Below are 12,587 nucleotides of genomic sequence, written 5' to 3'. Positions count from 1 at the left end.
ATTCGAGGGTCGTAGGTTTGAATCCCGGTCGCACCAAACATGCTCGCCATTTCAGCCGTGGGGGTGTTATAATGTGATGGTGAATTCCACTATTTGTTGGTACAAGAGTAGCCCAAGAGTTGGTAATGGGTGGTGATGACTCGCTGTCTTCCCTCTAGTCTTATACTGCTGAATTAGGAACAGCTAGCGCAGATAGCCCTCGAGTAACTTTGCGCGAAATTCAAAACAAACAAATTCGCCTATTCTCGAGCGTAAGAATGCACAAGGTAATATTGGTGCATGTAAAACACCAGTGATTGCCATAATTATTGCAAACTGAACGATCGATAACCTCGCCTTTAAGCTTATAAAATATAATTAACGCAACACTGAGAGACGGTAAAATATTGCTACAATGTAAATCCTATAAATCCCGGAGGCTATAACTGTGATAAAAGCTCATCAATCGGAAAACGAACGATATTTGATCAGGAACTTTTATAAATTTTGAACGTTTCAGTTTAACTTAAGTGCATTAACTTCAGGCGTTGGTATTTCTACGAGAACGATAGATATTTTTGTCCGAAAAAAGTCAGCTTGTGAAAGGAGTGAGGCGAGCCATTAAGCGAAGTGTAAAAAATATCAACTTAGAATTAATTCGCTCATCGTGAACCATCCATAAAATATTTAGTTCCAGACCAGATAGAAGACTCAGTATTGTTCGTGAATATGTAAACATTTGTGTACAAATCATTATTTGTAATAACTGCTATTATAAATTGTATTGTTGTTATATTTTTGTTAAAAAAGAAAACTCTGGGTATTAATCTTGTTAGCAAAGATCACATGGTTAAGAAATTCAACTCGCAATCTAAGGTCTGCGGGTTCTAATCCCCGTTACACCAAACATGTTAGTTCTTTTAGCCGTTTGAGTGTTATAACGTGATGGTCAATTCAACTATTCGTTTGTAAAAGAGTAGCCCAAGAGTTGGTGTTGTGTTCTGGTGACTAACTCCTTTCCCTCTAGTTTTACACTTCTAAATTAGGGACGTCTAGTAGACATACCATTCATGTAGCATTTATACGTAATTTAATCAAACGAAATAACATGTCTAGAATGAACAAGTGTTTTCAATATTACATAGTTAGTCTAAGGACCAAGTGATTAAAGTTTTGATAACAATTTTGGGGCCTGGCATGGTCAAGCGTATTAAGGCGTGCGATTCGTAATCTGAGGGTCGCGGGTTCGCATTGCCGTCGCGCCAAACATGCTCGCCCTTTCAGCCGTGTGATCGTTATAATGTTCGGTCAATCCCACTATTCGTTAGTAAAAGAGTAGCCCAAGAGGTGACGGTGGGTAATGATGACTAGCTGCCTTCCCTCTAGTCTTACACTGCTGAATTTGGGACGGCTAACACAGATAGCCCTCGAGTAGCTTTGTGCGAAATTCAAAAACAAACAATAACAATTCAGTGTTTGTAACAGAAAAACAAATTTCAGTTGCTATAATAATTTTATAATAATAAAATCTAATTAATATTCGCTTTACTCAAGTAATCAAAGTTTTTCTTCCTTTTAGAAATTATACAAAACATTTAAAAACTAAATTAGCCAAGTGCTTTATGTAGTACAGTTTAAAACTGGTCTTCAATGTACATATAAAGACTTATAAAGTGACACACCTACTCAGTCATTATGGAATATTTAAATGTTGCTCATATGGTGATGTAAATAATACAAGTCTTTAAGACACATATACAAAGGAAAGTGCCAGAAACAAGTATTTTGATCATTTATATAAAACGGATAAACCACCTAGAAATTCTATTTGAGTGAATAGCTTTCAAGTTTCTTATGATTAAAAACAACACATACCTTTTCTTCCACGTTTTATAAATCCAGTGTGTTTATAATTCAAAGAAGCTTTTATGTCCATTATACTAAGTTTCGATCTAGATCACGCATATTAAATATAACACACAAAGTTAGATACGTAGTTTTACCTTCTTGAAAAAGTACTCGTTTAAACGCATAGAGAAATATCGCTGTCGTCCATCTTACAAGATAGAGAATTTTTATTTGACATTGAATGTATGGAATACGTAAGTTCTTTCAATGAATTGAACGAGGCAGTTATCATAATATAACCATTTACTGAAATTGTTCAATCTCTTACATGAAGACCACATTTCCCACTTTACGTTAGTTTTGTTGTATATCAAAACTAACTTGAAACTCATAAACCTGTGTACATCTCGCTTACACGTTTGTTTATTTAATAATTCAATTTATTTAATTTTATCTTTTTTGAATTTATATTGATCAATAGATATTTTTCAAACAAGTTTCATTATAAATTCAGAGTCAGGCGTGACTTAGTTCTTACCACGATCAGACTGTGAGTTCGAGGGTTTAATGTTTTGTCCAGCCATTGCAAAACCCGGTCTATTCTCTGTGGCCACGTGTTGTCCGAGAGTGATGGTCGTATCCCACTGTTTGGAAAGACAACAGATGTCTAAGAATTGGCGGTGTGTGTTGTGGACTATCCTACTTCCTTCTAGTCTATCAGTTAAGGACGGTTAAGCTATTTCTTCATTTTTATGTTCACCAAATACAACATCATTATACGTCTAGAATTATAAGTATTTATATATATGGTACCAGGAATTATATATCAAAACTTTAGTTTTCGTTTTAAAATCTCCCATAAGAAAGTAAATAAGAAAAAGAACATGTAAATAAACGTTACTTATATTGGCTTGTCCCCCCAAAAAAAACCGATAAAAAATATGGAAAAATTATGAAATATCAGATTGTAGTAATAGATTGGTTTGAATTTCGCCCAAAGCTACACGAGGGCTATCTGCGCTAGCAGTCCCTAATTTAACAGTGTAAGATTAGAGGGAAGGCAGCTAGTCCCCATCACCTACCGCCAACTCTTGGGCTATTCTTTTACCAACGAATAGTGGGACTAACCGTCACATTATAACGCTTCCAAAGCTGAAAGAGCGAGCATGTTTGGTATGACAGGGATTCAAACCCACGAACCTCAGATTACGATTCGCGTGCCTTAACCACGTGGCCATGACGAGCTGTAGTAATAGAAAACATTTGATTTAGTTATTGTAGGTAAATATATATATATATCGTGGATTTATTACGTTTTTATTCATTTCTCTGATTAGGTTTTAGTTCTATTACTTGAGTAAATTTTTATAGAAATACTGTTAGTGTTAATTTCACCACTAACTTTAAAACTTTAATTCGATTAATTAAAGAGCCCGGACCAGCTTATAAACAACCTAATATGGACGCAACGATGGCAGAAGCTATTTCTTTAACCTTTTAGATATTCTAATGTGTATAGACAAAACATCAAAATATATAAAGGCATCTTTCACGAGATTGACATAAAGTTCTACGAAGATTGGATGTTTTTTACTTTATTGAGTTATTGAGAAATCTTTTGAACTATAGGAACATATGTCTATATATACTTTGTTGATTTTTAACATTTGAGAGTATAAACCGATAAATATGTACATGATTATTAGGAAATAAGAAAAAACTAAAGAAATTGATAAGTGCTATAAAAACAATTTATCTGGAACTGAAGACAGGTTGAAACTCTCAGATGGATTAACAGGCAGTTTTGAAATCAACTCCGGTGCACGACAAGGATTTATATTATCAATATTCTAGTTTATTATGGCAATTGACCATTATATGTGGAAGGCAGAAACTATAGAGTGGGGAACAATATTGGATCTGGACTTCGTTGACAATATTGTTATTAAAGATGAAACTGAAGAGTGATTGCAATAATGCACAATGAAGTTCAAGAGAGAAGCCGAAAAGGTGGATCTAAGATACAATGTGAAAAAATGTAACACAGTCTCAACTAACAATGGAAAGCCTAATAAATACGTGATAGCGAAGATTATTTATTATTAACCTCCAACTTGTGTCCTCCACTAGTAAAACGTATTTGCCGGATTTTAATAGTATTAGAGTCAATACTGGTGTATATCGTTTTAGTATAAAAGTAGTGATAAAACCTCGCCTAATTAAAAAAAACGTTATTAATAAAATAAGAAAGTGACGTTTCGGGCAGCAGCCATTCATCAGATTATCGGTGGTAATAAAGCTGTTAATATAAGGGTTAGCTTGAAAGAACAAATAACAAGTTTTTTTTTTTTGTTTGAATTTCGCACAAAGCTACACGAGGGCTATCTGCGCTAGCCGTCCCTAATTTAACAGTGTGAGACTAGAGAGAAGACAGCTAATCAACACCACCCATCGCCAAATCTTGGGCTATTTTTTTACCAACAAGTAGTAGGATTGATCGTCACATTATAATGCTCCCACAGCTGAAATGGTGAGCATGTTTGGTGCGACGGGGAATCGAACCCGCGACCTTCAGATTGTGAGACGAACGCTTTAACCCACCGGGCCATGCCGGGCCCAAATAACAAGTGGCATGAAGACTCGAAAACATATTCTTGAAGTTACAAATGAGCTAAGCAAAATACCTTATAAAATAATAAATTAGAACTATATAAATACAGTTAATGTTAGTAAATTAAAGTAAATGACAAAAAATGAAATGTAAATAAAAAGTAGCCAACAATGTAAAAAATGAATGAACACGTACGTGGGTAATATTGTTCACACAGAAACAACAATAAAAGACATGTGAACGTAATAGGAGTGAAGAATGAGGGTGAAAAGAAGAGAATATAAGGGTAGCAAAAAGTGAATAAAGTGAACGTGCTAGTCAGAGTGAAAAGAGCGTGACTCTTGAATAAAAGGTTATAGACACTAAATGTTACTGTAAGAAAGTACAGAAAAAGTGTACGGAAGGAAATGGAAAGCAAAAATTAAAGAAAACTATTAATTCATTCCAAGATGATTAACAGCGACTAATCTATAAACCAAACGTTTTTACAGGCATTTTCTTTCCGTTACAGTAGATCGAAGAAAACTATTATTTATGTTTATTTGAATTTTCGCACAAAGCTAAACAAGTGCTATCTGTGCTCGCCGTCCATAATTTAAAAGTGTAAGACTATAGGGAAGGCGGCTAGTCATCACCACCCACCGCCAACTTTTGGCCTACTCTTTTACCAACGAATAGTGGGATTGACCGTCACATTACAACGCCCTCATGGCTGAAAGGGCGAGTATGTTTAGTGTGACGGGGATTCGAACCCGTGACGCTCAGATTACGAGTTGAGTGCCTTAACCAGCTGGCCATGCCGAGCTGATTTCATATGATAAATGTACATGATAAATGAAATAATGTAATCACTATGAAGGGCACTTATTGCATAATATCCTACAAGAAATAAAACATTGCATTTCAAAGGAAAATTATCATATTGCATTCAGTATTTATTTATGTACCAAATTATAAGATATATCGCTAGTAAAAACACTAGCTGTTATATTATGTATCAATCATAGAATCCAATAACTTTATTTGCTATTGGATGTGCAGTATTGTTCAAGTAATGCTGGAATTTTATGGATGTCTTGTGCAAAGTCGTCGACTATTAACCAGACTTAGAATCAAATGTTAAAACTAGATGTAACCGCTTTGCTTTACCTTAAATATTTGGATGGGGCTATTAGTCCTTTCTTTTTCATTTTGTAACAGTTATATATTCTGTTTCTGAGTGTGAGCAACGCTGTTAGAAAGAAATGTTTTTTTTTAATATTTATACTGTGAAAAAAGAATAAAACTGATATTACAGGAGCTGTCATAAAGAAACTTGTTCATTTTTCTATATTGTTTTCATGAATATTTATACATTATTCACGTCTTCAATAAATTATTGATGATTTGCGAAGCTTCTCTCTTTTACTGTGTGTCTTAAGGCGAATAAAACTATCCAATTTTATTGGATAACTAGACACTCACATTTCACCATAAGGCACATTTTTATGTTACGTACGTGAGATAGTGTCTTTTACCAACGAATAGTGGGGTTGACAGTCGTATATAACGCCCACACGGATGAGAGGACGCGCATATTTGGTGTGACGGGGATTCGAACCCGCAATCCTCGAATAACGAGACTAGTGCCTTAACCGGCATGGTAGGTGGGTACTAACATGGGTCCATCTTATATCGTCTGAAATGTCGTTTTTCTATTTTGTTAATAAAATTGTTTTAAATTGGCGACTTCTTCACCACTACTTTACATTTTCTTATTTCCTCGCCTACGAAATTATATATTTTATTACTTGAACTAGTAAACCGCATTTAAGTGTGTTTTAATGTTAGATTTACTATTATTTATCACTGATATTTTTACTGTTACTTTTTAAGTAATATTTATGAACAAATTAATAATCCAACAACACTTTTGTTGACATTTAGTAACCAACCATATTACTGTTTACTAACCTTAAAAGTTTTCTTAAGAAAGTAGCAAAATTCCTATTCTATAGTGTATAATTATCTGAATGTTGACGCAATAAAACATGTCATAATTACCTATGCAATTGAAAAAAACACAAAAAACTGCAAATTTTCTTCAGGATGGTCTGATTAAAAACGGGCGGTGTGCTGCCATCTAGTGTACATAAATGACGTTTTAAAATTAGGAAAGCCTGATCATTTCATTTGCTTTACATGCATGTATATCTATAGAAGTTAATAGTTAGATTTAAAATCTTGATTACAATTTATGAACACTGTTTTCACATGTTAGTTACTTCATCAACACATATAATATGTATAAATATTTATACAGTACCGTGTAAAAGTGTTAGTACAAAATAAATATAAAACAGTATACTTTTAAGGAACAATGGAAGGTAAATTAAAAATGAAATATTTTAATCAATATTTCATTACTCTTCATATTTAGTACAACAGCAACTCAGTGGAAATGCTTAAGCTCAGTAAACATAACTCAGTGGAAGTACTTGAGTTCAGTAAACATAACTCAGTAAAAGTGTTCATCAAACATAATTCAATGGAAGTGTTCAGTAAACATAACTCAGTGGAAGTGTTCAGCAAACATAACTCAGTGGAAGTGCTTGAGTTCAGTAAACATAATTCAGTGGAAGTGTTCAGTAAATGTTAATATTTTCTGTCCTTTTTGCTTTATTAATTGCAGACAGTTCTTTCAAGCATCGTTAAAAAATATTTAATCAAAATGTCCTGTGGGATTGTACCCCAAATGTCTCTAATACACTCCCAAGTAGCTTCTTTGGAAGTAACTTTTTATTTGTCAAGCTTTTGATACATCAAATCCCAAATCTGCTCAACTGGGTTGAGATCGAACTCTATGGTGGCTATTGCATCATCTGATGATTCATAGCTGAGTAACTTATTCATAGGCTAGATGAGTGTTTGGGATCTTTATTTTCTTGGTAATAGTATCCTTTACCAATAATACATAAAACACTTTGTATACCATGACGGATCAGTATCTGATAGTACTTGCGCTGGTCCGTTATTTCATCTATTTTGCAAATATCTCCAGTCGCCTCAGCAGAAAAACACCACCAAATGATTACACTGCTTCCCCCAAAATTCATGATTGGAGCTATGCCCATAACACCCTGAAATCCCAGATCTATTCAAATTGGTTGAGGTAGGGACCCTGTGATGGCATTGCATCAATTAAATAATTCCAGCAGCTTCTTTTTTAACTAAGTAATTTCTTCGTGGGTTGGATGAGTGTTTGGGACCATTATCTTTTTGGTAGTAGAATTCTTTACCAGTAATACTGGGTATATCATGACGGATTAGTATCTGACAATACTTACACTGCTTTAATATTCTATCCAGTTTGCAAATATCACCTGTCGCCTCAGCAGAAATAAAACATCCTCAAACCATCATGATGCCTGCTCCAAGCTTCAAGGTAGGTGCTATGCATTGAGGTATCTTTCACTTTTCTTTCGCTGGACGTACAACCTATGCTTTGAACCAAATATTTCACACTTGGACTCAACCATCAATAACATCATTTTCCAATCATTAACAGTTCAATTTCTGTACGTTTCAACAAATTTTAGTATTTTGAACTCTTTTTTAAGAGATCGAAGTAAAGGGTTTTTAACTGCTTCGTGAAGAAATATGTCATTGTTGTCCGGACTTCTTGATACTGTTGATCTGCACACTTTTCTGTCATTTTGTACATGGTTGTTTAACTCGTGCTTGCAATCAGTATCATTCTTCCTTCTCTCCAAAAGGCTGCATAAACGAAGATATTCGATATGAGTATCATTGAGTTCAGGTGTTCAAATTTACCTGTCTCAGTCTCACGATCTAGGGTGTTTGTGAGCATTTCAAATATGCAGCAATTTGTTGGAGAGTCCATCCAGCGTTACGTGAAATTTTTATGTGAACTCTCTACTCTATTGAATTCTTTACGCTTGTGCGGCCATAGTATGACAACAAAATTTAATGGATAGCGTTAAACATTGCCTCGATTAAGGTTTATTTGTGGAACATTTTTAAATTGATTTATTCCAGCGTATACCAGAACCACATGGTACGTCTTTCTGTACAGTTAAGACACTGCATGGGGTATCAAGACAGTTATTTCAGACCCTACAGATGATCCGTATGTTAATTCAAGGAGAACCCTCATAACGTGCCCTTGATTCAAGTGCAGGGGAATTCTAGAGAATGATAAGTATTCTAACCCTTGCTCATCCTGTTATCAACAGGAATCAGCGAAGTATCACTATAATGTTGAAATTTACATTCTGTAATGGCACGGAAAAAGTGGCCCTACAAAATAGAAAGAATGATAAGATATTCTCTTGTCCTAGCACTTTTTTCACATTATTGTTAATCTTATAAAATATAATATTTCATGTATTCATTACAAAGCAGAATCGAGAAACTTAATATAAAATGCTCAAATTTATAGAGCACTGCGTATTTTCATACTTAAATTTATTCAGATTAATCACTTACATTTTATTCCGTAGTGATGAAAGTAAATAAAAATGGTACTCAGTCAATTATTAACTGAAATGTAGAGATAAATAATTATCAAACTTTTCCGAAACGTGGAACGTAAGTTTCTAAATAATTATATTAATTCAAAAACAAAATAATTTTTCATAGTTTAACCGTAACTTCAATTTTAACTATATATATAGTACAACTAAAAATGGTTTAAGCTAACCAGAAAAGAAAGTATTCCAGTTGTATTTACATTATTACTTTTAATATTTCAACATGAATTATGGATATAAGTTCTTATTTTTTCGATAAAAATATCAGAAGGCTGGTGCTGGGTAGCTCGTAAAGTCAATATGTCTAATCACCCAACAACTGAAGAGTATCGGGTAATAATATTAATAATATTATCACAACTTGATACATTACATATGAATATAATGTTTTTTATGATTGATAAATTAGCTTAGTTTTTACTTTGGGCAAAAAGATTATGTAAAAATACTAATAACAATGAAATACTTGTATTTTCAGACATATCGTGTTTGTTTGTATAAAACTCATTATATATGTCATCAAATACACAGATCCTGTCTATTCAAACACATTGAATACTTTGTTTGTGACAGATTTATAGACAACTGGCCTGATGTTGTGATTAAGATTCTATAGGCCCATTACTTTGTTCATAAAACAAACTGGAAAATTATTTGAGCTGCTGGTGTGGAGCGTTATAGGTGCAACAGTTTGTTAGTTTGTTGATGCTTCACTTTTCATGGTTTGTAAAAACGGTGTGATCGAATATATATATATATAATTAAATATTTATGATCTATGAAGATTCGTCACCATACATAGATATATCATCTGGAACCGTATACTGACCCTATGCTTTACGTACACAAACCATCGCCTGTAATCAGATTTTCACACACTGCTCACACAAATGTAAGTCGTCTTTTGTAGTGAAATTCTCACACATTGCTGTACATATTTAAACAGTCCTCGTATTTAAACTTGACGCACTGCTTTACATACGCAAACCACCCTCAATAATTATATAATCAAATGTTATACATTGTTGTACAAACACAAACCACTACCTGTAACCATACACTAATGCAGGGTTCTACATACGAAAGTCATATTTTGCAGCTAGATGTTGATGTACTGCTCTGTATACAAAACACACACTTCATAATTAAAAGTTAACCTTCTGGGTTTTTGTTCACAGTGTGACTTGCACATCAGTGACTGGCAGATTGCTCTGTACGCACAATGCACCTTACATGATGGTGTTGACAGACCATAAATAAATGCATACATTATCAACAATTAATTTAAAAATAAATTACTCTGAACAAAACTTTGATAACAGGATGGTGTAATACTATAGTATAGTACATATATGGGTTGTTGCACTCTTTTTAACCACAATTTAATTGAATGTTTGAATCATTAGGTAGAGCCAAATGCTGTGGTCAATTGCACTTTAGACGTTAACACAGCCTGTAATGTAGTGTAATAACCCAGTACTATAAAAATCAATAAGACAACGTTGCATAAATATTATTAAAGAACAACTGTGGCAAACTCGTTATTGGATGATTAAAAATTTTATTCTCACGAGCGGTAGTAATTCTAAATTTGTGAAAAGAAAACATATTATATTTATGTGATCACAAAAGTGATTAAAATGTAAGCTAACAATGTAAATAATAAGCAATAAATATTTATAATGGATAATCCTAAGAGAGAAAAGTTTCCTGAAAAGGCTGTTTACACTTCAACTGAAAGTTCTTTTATATATTTGAAGGAATTGGTTAAAATTCAACTAAACGTTTAAACATAAAGTTACACAATGATCCACCCATATTCCCCATCCTACTGGTACTGAAGACCGCTTCTTAGCATTGTAAATCTGTAGACTTACCACCGAGCCACTTAGAGTTAAAATTGGCTTTAAAAAAACAGGTAGAAAGACTTTAATATGTGTGTAAGTAAATAATAAAACTTGGTGCATAATATCTCTTGTTTTTGCTTTAAAACAAACAGACTTTCCTTTTAAACTCCAAATACTTTGTTAGTACCAGACTTTAACACAATAGCTTACTAAACACGTAGACCACTGTTTAATGCTTGACTAATAAACATGACCACAACCGAATACAGACACAACGGATTCCATTTCTAACTTTCAGATCATAGTACCTTGATCAACACGTGAATCTAAAACCAATAAACTTGCGGACTCTTACTACACAGCCCCCAATGGCACAGCGCTATGTCTGCGGAGTTACAACGCTAAAACATAGGTTTTGATAAATGTGGTGGGCAGATCTCAGATAGCCCATTGCGTAGGATTGTGCTAATTCGAAAAACGAGAACAACAAGCTACTACACAAGGACATGGCACGACCATGTGGTTAGAAAGTTTGACTCCTAATCTGAGGGTCGTATCCCCGTCATATCAAACACTGAAGATATTATAATATGACGGTTAATCACACTATTTGTTGGTAAAAAAATAGCCTAGGACTTGGGGGTGGTTGTGGTGACTAGTTGCCTTCCCAGGGGTGGAAGGCTCACACTGCTAAATTAGGGACTGCTAGGGCAGATAGCCATCGTGTAGATTTGCGCGAAATCAAAACAATTAAACAAATTTACTACACAATCGCAGATGAGGTATTTTCTTTATCATACAGAGACAACAAGAACGAGTATGTTCTTGTTCAACTCTGGCAGCTGCAGTCTCTGTATTTGCAGACTATACTTCTAATCCGTTCCAGTCTTCACTCACAGCATCACCAAGATCTTTGATGTCGCGATGTGGGTAAATGTTCTGGCTCATCCAGTAAGGTGTCAGAGGTGTTTTATGATATTTATATCAGAAAATTTTGATGGCCAGCTTATGAAATCTTGCCTTCCTTCTTTAAAATATTTCATCAAGATCCCAGATGTATGAAACAAGTGGTTATCTTTCATCACAATTAGTTCTTATTCGATTTTACTTAGATGGTTTCTCCATCACGTCAGTGTATCATCACACATTAAATCAAAAACACGATAAGTTTACACTGATATTGTCCCACACTATAACCATTGACGATATTGTTTGTTTGTTATGACTTTCTAAACAGTACTTAACAATAACTAGTAAAAAGATAGAGCTTTAACTCATTTTGCACAACTGGTAATGTATTAATTCGTAGGGAATTATAAATTCAACAAAACTATCAAGACAATGTTAAAATTAAATATTTTATTATGGAAGTTTTATACTCAAACTTGAGCGGTTTTGTATGAAAGCAATTAAGTTAAATTAGTTTAACAAATTTAAAGTGAAAAATTTAATACAACTTTGGTATACAATATATAAAATCTGTCTAAATTTGTAGTTTTGAAATCCTCCAAATGATAGACGGTCAAGGTAGTCTTTTTTGATAATGAATGATAATGGTAGAATATATATACAGATTATTTACAATGTTTGTTTTGATAGGATGCATGAGTAATATTCGCAGTAGCAGATCCTACGCAATATAATTTCATATATGTATACACAAGTTGATGTATGCTAATATATTAGTTTACTACTGGAAATAAAGTTGGGGCCCGCCATGGCCAGGTGTGTTAAGGCGTTCGATTTGTAATCTGAGGGTCGCGGGTTCGA

General features: G+C 33.9%; 1 protein-coding gene across 8 annotated transcripts in view; it reads right to left on the bottom strand.

The window, feature by feature from the left end:
• LOC143241031 (transmembrane protein 45B-like) overlaps positions 1-12,587 on the bottom strand; it is a 242,523-nt gene that overhangs the window by 30,199 nt on the left and 199,737 nt on the right. For 2 of the 8 annotated variants that reach the window (XM_076484453.1, XM_076484459.1), the window contains exon 1: positions 2,366-2,461. The exons of the other annotated variants lie outside the window; for them this stretch is intronic. The gene's annotated coding sequence lies outside the window, so the exon portion shown is untranslated. Of the gene's footprint in view, positions 1-2,365; positions 2,462-12,587 lie in introns of those variants that run through there. 8 annotated transcript variants of the gene reach the window in all.

This window comes from Tachypleus tridentatus, chromosome 13 (assembly GCF_004210375.1).
Source record: "Tachypleus tridentatus isolate NWPU-2018 chromosome 13, ASM421037v1, whole genome shotgun sequence".
NCBI lineage: Eukaryota > Metazoa > Arthropoda > Merostomata > Xiphosura > Limulidae > Tachypleus > Tachypleus tridentatus.
Note: the sequence above shows the minus strand (reverse complement) of the source record. Positions and strands in the feature narration are given on the sequence as shown.